This window comes from Aedes albopictus, chromosome 2, assembly GCF_035046485.1.
Source record: "Aedes albopictus strain Foshan chromosome 2, AalbF5, whole genome shotgun sequence".
Taxonomy (NCBI): domain Eukaryota; kingdom Metazoa; phylum Arthropoda; class Insecta; order Diptera; family Culicidae; genus Aedes; species Aedes albopictus.
Window position 1 is genome coordinate 394596446 of NC_085137.1, and position 13487 is coordinate 394609932.

Sequence of the window (13487 nt, forward strand, 5' to 3'; positions counted from 1 at the left end):
TTGACGAATTTTTACCATCACCAGGTAGTGGTCAATGTTGATGTAAGCGCCACGATAGGTCTTGGTGTCGATAATGTCGGAGTAATGCCGTCCGTCAATCAGGACGTGGTCAGTTTGGTACGTGCGCAGGACGAAAGATTTCCAGCCCCTAACCTCCAAGAGATTGAGGAGAAGGTTAGATGGTTAAAAAACAACAAAGCCGCTGGAGCAGATCAAATACAAAGCGAGCCTTTAAAATAAGGTGGTGGACAAGTACTGGTGAGAGCAGTACAGTGGGTCATTACCAAGTTTTGAGAAGAAAAAGTATTACCGGAGAAATGGATGGAAAGTATTGTGTGTCCCATCTACAAAAAGGGCGACAAGTTGTATTGTGGGAACTACCGCGCGATCACACTACTGAGCGCCACCTACAAGATACTCTCTCAAATTTTATGCCGCCGTCTATCACCGATTCCAAAAGAGGTCGTGGGGTAATATCAGGCTGGATTCATGGGTGAACGCGGTCAACTAACCAGATGTTTGCCATCCGCCAGGTGTTGCAGAAATGTCGCGAATACAACGTGCCCACACATCACTTATTCATCGATTTCAAATCGGCGTATGATACAATCGATCGAGAACAGCTATGGCAGATTATGCACGATTACGGATTCCCGGATAAACTGATACGATTAATCAAGGCGAAGATGATCGAGTGATGTGCGAAGTTCGAGTATCAGGGACACTCTCGAGCCCCTTCGAATCTCGTAGAGGGTTACGGCAAGGTGATGGTCTTTCGTGCTTGCTGTTCAACATTGCTTTAGACTTTTAGAGGATGTAATAATAAGTTTATCCCGAGAGGAACGATTTTTACGAAGTCCGTTTAACTAAAGAATGAAGCCAGGCGAATCGGATTAGTCATTAATGTGTCGAAAACAAAGTACTTGTGGGCAAAGGGCTCCAGGGAAGAAACACCGCGCCCGCCATCCCGAGTTTCTATCGACGGTGATGAAATCGAGGCGGTTGAAGAATTCGTGTTTTTGGACTCACTGGTGACCGCCGACAACGACACCAGCAGAGAAATTCAGAGACGCATTGTGGCAAGAAATCGTGCTTACTTTGGACTCCGCAGAACTCTATGATCGAATAAAGTTCGCCGTAATACGAAGTTAACTATCCACAAAACGCTGATTAGACCGGTCGTCCTCTATGGGCACGAAACATGGACCCTACGTGCAGAGGACCAACGCGCCCTTGGAGTTTTCGAACGGAAGGTGTTGCGTACCTGACTAGATAGGAAAAACAAAATTATAACAGGTTGTGTTATTTTGTTACAATGATTTTTGTAGCAACGGTTGTTGTAAAACATACACCGATAGTACATGTAACAAAACTCGTTCCAATTTAAACAAAAATATAACAGGTTGAGATATAATCATAACAAGACTATATCAAATTTGGTTAGACTTAACATGCGAAACCAAAACAAAATTATTACAAGTTCTGTTATAAATTTCAGAACAAATTTGTTACCAATTTCTTGGCTCGGGTGACCAAAACAACAAAAATTATTAATCTTTTTTGGGACAATACAAAAAATATCACAAATTCTAAAAAATCTTTGTTACAAAATATATAACAAAGATTGCAATAAACGTGTTAGAAAATTAAATTACTGGCAATAATATATATTATAATGCATAATATAACGAATGTTATTATACATCTGTTTAAATAAATAAAACAAGCTTTGTTATAATTTTGTTTCTAAAATAATAACAAATTTTGATACGATGTTGTAATGATTATTCACCAATAAAAATCCTTAGAACAAAATTATATCAACTTCTATTATTTCTGACAACGGTTGTTATAATTTTGTTATTATCTTGTTAGGTGCTTCTGGTTGGGTATCATCTACGGCGGAGTGCAGATGGAAGACGGGACTTGGAGAAGGCGGATGAACCACGAGCTGCATCAGCTGCTGAGTGAACCAACCATCGTCCACACCGCGAGAATTGGGAGGCTACGGTGGACGGGTCACGTCATCAGGATGTCGGATAGCAACCCGACTAAAATTGTTCTCGAGAGTCGTGTGAGCGGTACAAAACGACGTGCAGTGCAGCGAGCTAGGTGGGTCGATCAAGAGGAGGACGATTCGCGGACCCTTCGCAGAGTGCGGAGCTGGAGACACACAGCCATGGATCGAGTAAACTGGAGACGACTCCTACGTACAGCAGAGGACACTCAGGCCTTAGTCTAACCGGTAAGGTAAGGAAGTTTTCCTTCTGAACTTCTTCAGTGATTCATTCGAAAAATTCTTAACCAATTCCTTCAACGAACCATTAAAATTCCTCCAAGCGTTTCTTCTGGTAAATTTGCAAATATTTCTTCAGAAATCCATCAGGAATTTTTCTTAGATTTTTTGTGAATTTCTTCACCAAGAACTCTGTCAAGCGTTCTTCAATTATTTTTGCAGGTGTTCCTCCGAGGATTTCATCAGGAATATCTTGATGGTTTAAAAAAGTCTCCAAGGTTTTGATTAGAAATTCATCCAATGACTCCTTCAGGAACTCTACTCACGAAACCTTCGAGAAATCCTCCAAGGATCTCTTCTGAAATTTGCTTATGTACTCTTCCAGGAATATTTCCGAATATTTCCAAAGATTACTTTAGGAATTCCTCCAATAATTGTTTCGGCAACTTCTCGAAGGATAATTTTCAGAAACTCCTCCAAGAATTTACCCAGGAACTCCTCCACGGAATCCTTTGAAAATTTCTACAGGAACTCCTCTAACAAGTCCTACAGAATTTCTTTTAGAAACTTCTTCTGGACTCCAAGTTTTCATTCATGAATTTTGTCCTTTGAGGACAAAAACATCTTCAAAGATTTTTTAGTAGGGTCAATCGCCAATTGTTGCACACCTCATATAAAAAGCATGAAGTGTGCAACAATTGGCGACAGTTTTTAGGGTGTGCAATTAACCTTAATAATTCCAAGCAGTTCTTTAAATTTTCCTTCAGCAGGTTTTCTGCAGAGATTTCTTCAAGTTTCCCTTTAAAAAAACCCCTCAAAGACTAGTCTCAAAAATTCCTCCAGGGATTTTAACAGCAATTTCTACTCCCTGTAGTACACACATTCAGCAAATATTCATTCCCGTAAAATGAAACTTCTATGCAGGCTTGTCCCGCACTGAGCGCATGAAAATCCTGCCCTTTGGATTTACACCATCAAGCACATCATAATTTATAAATCTTTTCATCTTATCAGATAGAAGGATGTTGAAATATTGTAAATGTCATTTTGAACTGTCAAAAAACCGCACCGCAGAGCCACACGGAGCGCGCAAAAATTTCACCCGGGTGAAAACACTCTAGTGAATTTCACTTTGAACGGCCCGTTCGGCGCTGCGGTGCGGTTTTTTCACAGTTCGATCTGATAAGATGAAAAGATTTCTAATTTATGATGTGCTTGATGGTGTAAATCTAAAGAGCAGAATTTTCAAGCGCTCAGTGCGGACAAGCCTGCTTCTATGAATAAAAAGAAGGCGACACTCATTTCCTCTACAAAACCGAGGAATCCTTGAAATCTTCATGGATGTCACAGGAAATGGATGGTGTCTATTTAAGAGGGGTAAAAATTAGGCAATTTAATTAAAAGAAAAGTTCCGTGTCACGGTAGATGAATCGTTACCGGTTTTTATTTGTTTTAAAACAACATTTTTACGGCACAACTAGCGATGTTGATTTTACATGCAATAAATTTTTGATACCCTCCCGCAAATGGCATGTGCTTCACGACAAAAACAGACAATAATGACATCGTGATGATAATTAACCGATTACATAGGCTTGTTAGAACTTATTTCCATTTTTTCTAAGGTTTACCTTTTGGGGGCTCGTCATTGTTGATACATTTAGTATCAGTAAAAAGTTAGTTTGTAATTCCACTCATGATTCCACTTAACCCATTGATCAGAAAACTGTACAAAATTCCAGTAGCTCTTTAATCTTGATCTCACACCTTTCGATATCAGCTAATTCATTTGCGTCAACCACCTTCCCACGTAACCGCATCGTCAGAGGAAGCTGGATCCCTGGCAGACAGCGTTAATCGCTCTTGTACCACCGGATGATGATGGAAGAGAAAAATTGACACCTGAGAAGCTCCAGCTCAAGGCAGTTCGCCGCAACACCTCGACACAGGGAAAACTGCACAGCACATTCCTTTCTAGGAGAACAATACCCCTTACGTCGGTCGGTTGGTTTGTTGCGCGATGCGTTGGTACAGACGCCATCGACAGGAAGCTGGTGATTAGAAAACCGATATTCTTCATATTATCGGTTATCAGTCGCAGCTGTGCGGGCGCTGTGATGGTCGGGCCATCACGATGATGGATTACCGGGGGACGGATGCAAGATTAGATGGTTGACCGAGTTGCAAAACCGAACCTAGATGGATGGGATTGATCTTTTCTAGTAGAGGTGAGTTTTCTCCGGCTGGATGGGTAAAGTTAGGTAATTAGTCTAAGAATTGTTTGTAGGGGATAATGACGCAGAATGCATCCAATAAAATCTTAGGGGGATTTCAATGAAAATCATCAAGTTTTAATGAAAACACTTCGTAGAGCTCCCCGTAATGAATGTCTCTTTGAATATTTTGAAATCCCTGAGACTCTTCTGAACCCTGAATCCCAATGTGGTGTACCTCTCTTCAACTTAGTGTTCTTTGAGGACTTCCACAGGTAATAACTATAAGGCTTTCTTGTCTACCATTGCATGAATTTGTATATTGTAAAGCAAGCACATATGCCCACGAAGTTGTGAAAAATTCCCCGACCGGAACGGGAATCGAACCCGTGGTCTCCGGATTGACAAACCATGTCCTTAGCCACTAGGCTAACTGGAGACCCGAGACACCATATAATTCCCTGGAATTGCCTGAAGTCTCTCTCGAACCTCCCTATCTTTGAAACTCTCCGAAACATTTCATGAGATCCCCCTGAAACTCCTTCCAACTCATAAGACCACTAAGCCCCATAGGCATTCTGTGCCCGGTTCGGCTTATGAAACCCGCCTAAAACACTTTTTCACATTTCCAACTATTTAATTATACTAGTTCCCTTAAACGTCCGGCAACAGTTCTTCATTATTACATAAAACTTCCTTGAAATGATCAAAAGGTAGATTACGATTCATGCTATGCCTATCTTAGTCGGAGGCGTAAGGCAGGCGTTTTTGGGGGTTCAGATGCGTTACATTGGGTCCGAGGGGATTTTAGAGGGATTTTGGAGGCATTTCAGGAAGTTTCAGAGCATTTTTGGCGGGATTCAGAGGCGTTACGGAAGCGTTATGGAGGAGATTTTTTTATGCACAAATTTCCCTCATTTTATGCCTTTTTTAATTTATGCACCCCCAGCCATGTGCATAAATTGAGGTTTTAGTGTAGTAACTTGTAATTGCGCACTCGTATATAGTGCGGCAGACAATTAAACGTTGCATAATAAATAAAAAAAATCATGAGGCGCAGTCCACAAATTACGTAACGCTCTTGGGGGAGGGGGGTAGTATGGCCAAGCGTTACGGCCCATACAAAAATTTTTGGATTTCCATACAAAAAAGCGCTACGGAGGGGGAGGGGGGTCGCAAAAATATCAATTTTAGCGTTACGTAATAAATGGATGCTGCCTAAATAATTCTTTAGTTATGGCATGAATTGAATTGATCTTGTACCGACTTTTCGAACCCTCTAAGCAGAATACCCTCTATGAATGAGTGTAATCAGTTTCGTACCTTTTAATTCCGCCCTATGTTGCTTATCCTTTGACAGATACGCGTATTTCGACTACCACTTGTAATCTTCCTCAGTGGATAACTGACACTGAGGAAGATTACAAGTGGTAGTCGAAATACGCGTATCTGTCAAAGGATAAGCAACACAGGGCGGAATTAAAAGGTACGAAACTGATTACACTCATTCATAGATGAATTGAATTATTAGGACCTGAATTCTTCAGATTTCAAGCTTTCATGAACATTTTTAAGATTATTTTTACGATGATTGAAAAACACTTATAATACATCGGAGAAAATTGCGTTGATTTTGAAATTTCTCACATTTTGTATGTACACTGTGGTGCATAATTGATCGGACAAACGCCGATTTTCATACAAAATGGCCAAATTTGAGATGCTGTAACTATGGTTTGCTTTGATGGATTGAGCTCAATTTTTGACATGGAACTACAAATATGCTGAATTTTGTGTATACAAAGTATAAAATGTTTTCGTTCACAGGTCTGGGCGTGGCAAGGCGTTGAAAAAATTGCAAAAGTGATCGGACAGCGGCACGCGTGTAAATCAAAGGGGTCCGATCACTTTTGCAATATTTTCAACGCGTGGCAAGGCCCAGACCTGTGAACGAAAACATTTTATGCTTTGTATACACAAAATTCAGCATATTTGTAGTTCCGTGTCAAAAATTGAGCTCAATCCAACAAAGCAAACCATAGTTACAGCATCTTAAACTTGGCCATTTTGTATGAAAATCGGCGTTTGTCCGATCAATTATGCACCACAGTGTATGTAATGAAAAATTGACGAAAAATTTTAAACCTCATTTACTCGAAAGTGGGTTTTTGTCACTTACACCCCTTTGCTTCTAACCGCCTCAATTATAAACGAACGTCGTTATGACGTCACGCGGGTAAAAGCATGCATGCTGTCATTGCATGCTTTATACACCTTGTGTGAAGAATATGATATTTGCTAGGATTTTTATATGATAATATATAAGTGACTAAAAAGTAACTAAAATCTCAACAGGATCATTGAACGAAATATTTTGTTTATGCGGCAATGAATGACATGCATTCATTTTGGGAGCGTTTAAACTTAAATCGATTATTTTCTGAAGATTATTGGGGAAATTCTAAGTTCGGCGGCGTGATGAGTTTTAAGCTGGCGGCGTGCTAGAAAATCAAAACATCCGGCGGCGTGAAGTAATAAATCTCGACGGCGCACATCTCTAGTCCTTGAGACAAAATGAGATGAATATAGGTACTAGGCCGAAGAAGGGGGCTTTTACCCTACCATATCTCTGTTTGGCTGCAAAACGGTGAGTCGATAAGGAGAGCGTCCAACATAGCTCTGGTCCTCACAAGTTCCTACCTCATGCTTCCACGGGTCAAACGATGACAAAGACCGCCAGTTAAGAGTTGTGTGCTTAGCTGGTAGTGCAGCCTGGGCACTGTTGTCCTTCTGACTTCAGCTAGATTGAGGAGGTACGATCCGAGCGTCTGTTCACCAAGGAGGTGCGGCTCAAACAGCGTCTGTTCTGGCATCCAGCGGCTGAGTATGAAATGCTGTATTACGTCAGCTATACCTAAGAAGGCAGCCCCTTCAATGCAATGTAGGCAGCGCGGCCCCGGTAAGGTAGCCTGCTGAAAACCTTCAAACACTCAGAAAAGCAATAGTAGAGTAAACGGATTGATTCAACGGCAACAGACCCGGCAACGAATAAAGGACAACGATTGGAAAGTCGGATCTTGGAACGTGAGAACTTTGAATGAACCCGCACGTGTTGGGCTCCTGGCTCGTGAACTGCGGAATGTCGGCGTTAATGTGGCCGCTATCCAGGAGATACGCTGGCCCAAAACTGGAGAACGCGAATTCCGAGCGGTGGATCCCATCGCCAACACTTCATTCAAGTACCACATCTACTACAGCGGCGGCGAAAAGGCAGAACGCGAAGTTGGCTTTATAGTGATCGGGAAGCAGATGAAGCGAGTTATTCGGTGGAAGCCGATAAGCGACCGAATCTGTGTGTTGAGGATGAAGGGCAAGTTCTTCAACTACAGCCTGATCAGCATCTATGCGCCAACGAACGACAAACCCGATGACATGAAGGATGAGTTCTATGAGAGCCTTGATAAGGCCTACGGAGAGTGCCCAAAACAAGATGTCAAAATAGTCATCGGAGATGCAAATGCGCAGATCGGCAGAGAAAGTTTCTTTCGGCCTGTCATTGGAACGGAAAGCCTTCATTCTGTTACCAACGATAATGGTCTGCGCCTTGTGACATTCGCTGCTGCTAGAGGGATGGCAATCAGCAGTACCTACTTCGCACGTAAGAATATCCGAAAACACACCTGGCGACACCCGAGTGGTGACACTTGCTCCCAGATAGACCACGTGCTGGTCGACGGGCGACATTTCTCGGACGTCATAGATGTGAGGTCCTACAGAGGCCCGAACATCGACTCGGATCATTATCTTGTAGCCGCTGAAATTCAGGCGCGATTATCCAGCGTCACGAGTTCAAGAAACAACAGGACGATGCGTTTCAATATCCAGCGCTTGTCAGCCGAAGGGGTTGCTGCACAGTACCATCAGAAGCTAGACGAGAGGATAGGAGAGACCAACGGATCTGGAGATGTCAACAGCTTGTGGGGAAGTATCCACGAAGCAGTGACAACAACAGCGCAAGAGGTGATTGGTACCGCTCAGCGACGCCAACGTAATGGTTGGTTTGACGAGGACTGCCAACGAGCGACGAACGAAAAGAATGCCGCCAGAAGTCGAATGCTAGTGGCCGGTACCCGGCAGAACAAAGAGCGGTACAGGGTTGCAAGAGCAGAAGAGAAACGAATCCACCGCAGGAAAAAACGGCAACACGAAGAGAGTGTTATTGCTGAAGCGCAGGAAAGTATGGACAGGAACGATACGCGGAGATTTTATGCAACTGTCAATGGCGCGCGGCACAAGACTGCGCCAGTGCCCGCCATGTGCAATGACCGGGAAGGAAATTTGCTGACAGACAAAACAATGGTGGCAGCCAGGTGGAAGGAGCACTTCGAAGATTTGTTGAATGGTAGCAGCGAAGGAGCACCCAGGAACAGGATTAACATAATGGATGACAGTCAAGCAGTGGAACCACCAACACTGGATGAGGTTAAAAAGGCCCTTAAGGAGCTGAAAAACAGCAAGGCTGCTGGGAAGGACGAGATCCCGGTCGAACTTCTTAAGCACGGAAGCGAGCAGCTACATCAATCAATCCATCAGATTATTATAAAGATTTGGGAGGATGAAGAATTGCCCACTAGTTGGTTGGATGGCCTCATATGCCCAATCTACAAGAAAGGGCACAGACTGGAGTGTGCCAATTACAGAGGGATTACCCTTTTAAATTCGGCGTATAAGATACTGTCGCGTGTCCTGTTCAACAGACTGCGACCTCTTGAGGAGTCCTTCGTCGGCAAATACCAGGCTGGTTTTCGTGAGGGCCGATCAACGACGGATCAAATGTTTACCCTGCGGATGATCCTAGATAAATTCCGGGAATATAACTTGCAGACTCACCATCTGTTCATTGATTTTAAAGCAGCGTACGATTCAGTGAAAAGAAATGAGCTTTGGCAGATAATGTCAGAACATTGTTTTCCGGCGAAACTAATTAGGCTGATACGCGCAACGCTGGATGGATCAAAATTAAGTATTCGGATCGCGGACGAAGTGTCTACGTCGTTTGTGACCTTGGATGGGTTGAAGCAGGGGGATGCTCTTTCAAATTTATTGTTCAACATTGCACTCGAAGGAGCGATTAGGAGGTCAGGCGTGCAGAGGAATGGCTCTATCATCACACGGTCGCACATGCTCCTCGGTTTTGCGGACGATATTGATCTCATCGGCATCGATCGTAGGGCAGTGGAGGAAGCTTATGCTCCTCTGAAGAGAGAGACAGCGAGGATAGGCTTGACGATTAACTCTACCAAGACGAAGTACATGATAGCGGGTAGAGACAGAAGCAGGCCTAGTGGTGTTAGTGCTGAGGTAGTGATTGATGGGGATGTGTTTGAAGTTGTTGAAGAATTTGTTTATCTTGGAACAGTTGTGACATGTGACAATGACGTTTCCCGTGAAGTGAAAAGGCGTATTGCAGCTGCGAATAGGGCCTTTTACGGATTGCGTAGCCAGCTTAGGTCCCGTAACTTGCAAACGCAAACAAAATTCGCTCTGTATAAGACGCTGATTCTTCCGGTTGCCCTCTACGGTCACGAAGCGTGGACGTTAAAGGAGGTAGACCGAAAAGCTTTTGGAGTTTTTGAGCGCAAAGTGCTGCGGACAATTCTCGGTGGGAAACAAGAAAATGGAGTGTGGCGCAGACGCATGAATCACGAGTTGTACCAAGTGTACGAAGATGCGAATATTGTGAAACGTATAAAATACGGCAGACTTCAGTGGGCTGGACACGTAGTGCGAATGTCGGAAGAAAGAATAGCGAAAACAATATTCAGCAGAGAACCCGGTAGAGGTAGGCGACTTCGTGGGCGGCCGCGAACTCGCTGGCTGCACGCGGTTGAAGAAGATCTACGATCCCTACACGTTCGGGGAAACTGGAGGAACATCGCCCAAGACCGACGAAGATGGTGCTCTACTATACGCTCGGCATTGGAGTAAAGTTACTTTGTAGCCAACAAGGTATCAAGGTAGGGTATCTATGTTTGTTTTAACAAACTGTCAAACATTTCGACAAATGAAAATATTTGTATTATTAAACGATAGAACAGTTCAGTTTAAACTAGAAATCAGTTTGTCGCTATAGTAAACTGAAAAGTCGGTTGATTGGAAATAGCATTTAATTGTGTTTACAATTTATTTTTCAGCGTGTAGAGTACTTAATACATTGATAAGATCTATGGAGGAATTCCTAGATGATTATTTAGACAAATCGCTGAAAGAATAACCGAGGGCATTTCTGGAAGTAATCTAAGAATACTGCCCGGAAGAATACCAAGAGAAATTTCTAAAGAGATTCCTTCAGGTATCATGGTAAGAATTTATGCAGGAGTCTTAGGAGGCATTCTTCCCTGGAAAATCCCAGCATAAAAAATTCTGGAGGAAATACCGAACGAGCTTCTGGAAGAATCCTAAAAAGATAACCTTGAGTCATCCCAGCAAGAGTCTTTGAAGGAATTCAAGGAGAAATTCTTAAAAGAATGCCTAGAAGAATTCCAGGAGGTATATTACAGTTAAAGCTTCTGAAGGATGCCCTAGGAGGAATTGCTGGACGAACCACAACAAAAATTGCTTGAGAAATCCAGCTGGAATTTCTGGTGGAAATTGAAAAGTTCCTGGACGAATCCCACGAGAAATTTATGGGAAAATCCTCGAATAAAATCACCTGGACAGAAATTCATAGAGGATAAACTTCTGGAAAAATCTCAGAAAAAAAATCAGAAGCGATTCCAAGGATTCTGGGATGTGTCATTGATATTTCAACAGAATTTTCAGCAGCAATCCTGGGAGGAATCTGTGGAGAAACCCCATCAGGAATGCCTTGTGGAATCTATTATCAGGTATCAGAAGGCCGGCTCCAGAGGCACGTTATCCTCCATTTAGGACATTTGTGCCATCGCCAAAATAACAGCCTATTTCATCATCTACCTGAGGGAAAAGGAAGGAAAAAGGATTTGGATGGGGATAGGGACAGGTAGGGAAATAGGAAAAATACCCTGGAAGAGGGTACTAACGCACAAGCGTACCACAATGGGTTCAAACAGCGCCCTGAAAAGGGCACTGTAATAACGCATAAAGCGAAAGAGAGCCTATAGCTCTTTACCACAGCGGGCTAAGAACAACAGAATATCCTGAAGATTCAGGTTTCGGAAGTCAGTTTCACTTTATAAGTGTTTACCGAATACTCAGAAACGCAGTTGCGCGAAAATTGGACAGTTACATATCAAATGATACGAAGTTCCATAATCGGATTCACAGCTATCACAGGCAAATGAATCAGCTTGCTGAATATTCGCCATGTGATAGCTGAGTCGGCAGTGGCCAGTCAATGCTTTGACCAGCATGCTGCAATTCTGCTTAGACAGATTAGTTAGATACTTCGCCACCCGTAGAGATGGCTCAGCACTATACAATTTGGTTTGACGACATGACTCCAAATTATTCCAATATTGTCTGTGTTGAGTGACAGCCCAGGTGTGAATCTGAAGCTTAATCCAACACTTCGATATCGGAATAGCTGGCTCAGGGCCAATGAAGTCATGTGATGCTCCAGAGCGAGCTAGCTCATCAGCCAATTCATTTCCAGCGATGGAAGAATGACCAGGTACCCATAGAAGGTGAACAGCGTTTGCTGAATTCAGCTCCTCGATTTGAGTTCGACAAGCGATAATTATCTTCGACCTAGAGTTGGCCGTAGCAAGTGCTTTAATAGCAGCCTGGCTATCTGAACAGAAGTATATTACTTTGTCCATTACGTGCTGCTGAAGTGCTGATTGCACTCCGCACATAAGAGCAAAGATTTCGGCCTGAAAAACGGTGCAGTGTCTACCAAGTGAGTAAGACTGATACAGCCTTAGCTCACGAGAATGAACACCAGCACCTGCTCGACCTTCACGAAGGGAGCCATCAGTGTAACATACGATGCCTTCTGAAATACTTCTTTCCAGATAACCAGATGTCCACTCTTCCCGGGAAGGGAATATCGTGGAAAATGTCCTATATGGAAAATTACAAGCAATTGTAAGATCACTTGGAGCAAGGACAATTTTGTCCCAATTCACCAAAAGTGAAAACAACGAGGTGTGTGTTGATGTGCGGTTCACAGGAGTTTCCTCTAGTAGACCGAGTACCCGTAGACGGTAAGTGCAAGAAAGTACTTCTTGTTTGAGATGAATGTGTACTGGGGCAACGTCAAAGAGCACTTCGAGCGCTGCCGTGGGAATTGAAGAGAACGCTCCAGACATCGGCATTAAGCACATCCTTTGGAGATGGCCTAATTTTGATTGGACCGTTCTCACTTCGCCCTTTTGCCACCACACAAGACATCCATAAGCCAATATTGGCCGAACCACAGTTGTGTAAATCCATTTGATATACTTGGGTTTTAGACCCCAAGTTGTACCAAAAGTACGCCGGCATTGCCCGAAGGCCATACAAGCTTTCTTGATTCTGAACTCAATGTGGAAAGCTTGGAATCAAGAATGACTCCAACGTACTTTACCTGTTCAGTCACATCGATTTCAGAATCAAAGAGACGCAAAGGTCGAACGCCATTACGGTTTCGCCTTTCCGTGAAAAGAACAATAGATGTTTTACTCGGATTAACCGAAAGGCCATATTGGCGACACCAACCCTCAACTACCTGAAGGGCGTTTTGCATCAGGTCGAAAAGGGTGCTGATGCACATACCAACTAACAATGTTAGGTAGGGTTTGGGTACTAGTAGTGGACCCCCTAAGCCTTCGAAATTTACTTCTGCTGCTTTTTAGCTATGTTAAGGCAGTGGATTGTTCCAAAGTGGATTTTTTCAACAAGTTTCACGTCCCCTCTTTATATTAAGACCGTCATACATACAACATTAATACATTTTTCCAGTGAAATACGCATTTGAAAATACGCATCGATGTTGCCTGTAATGGACACCACCGGGGTCCATTATAGGATTATTTACAAATATCTTGGCGCCTACAGTGGACCCCCCATTTGATTTC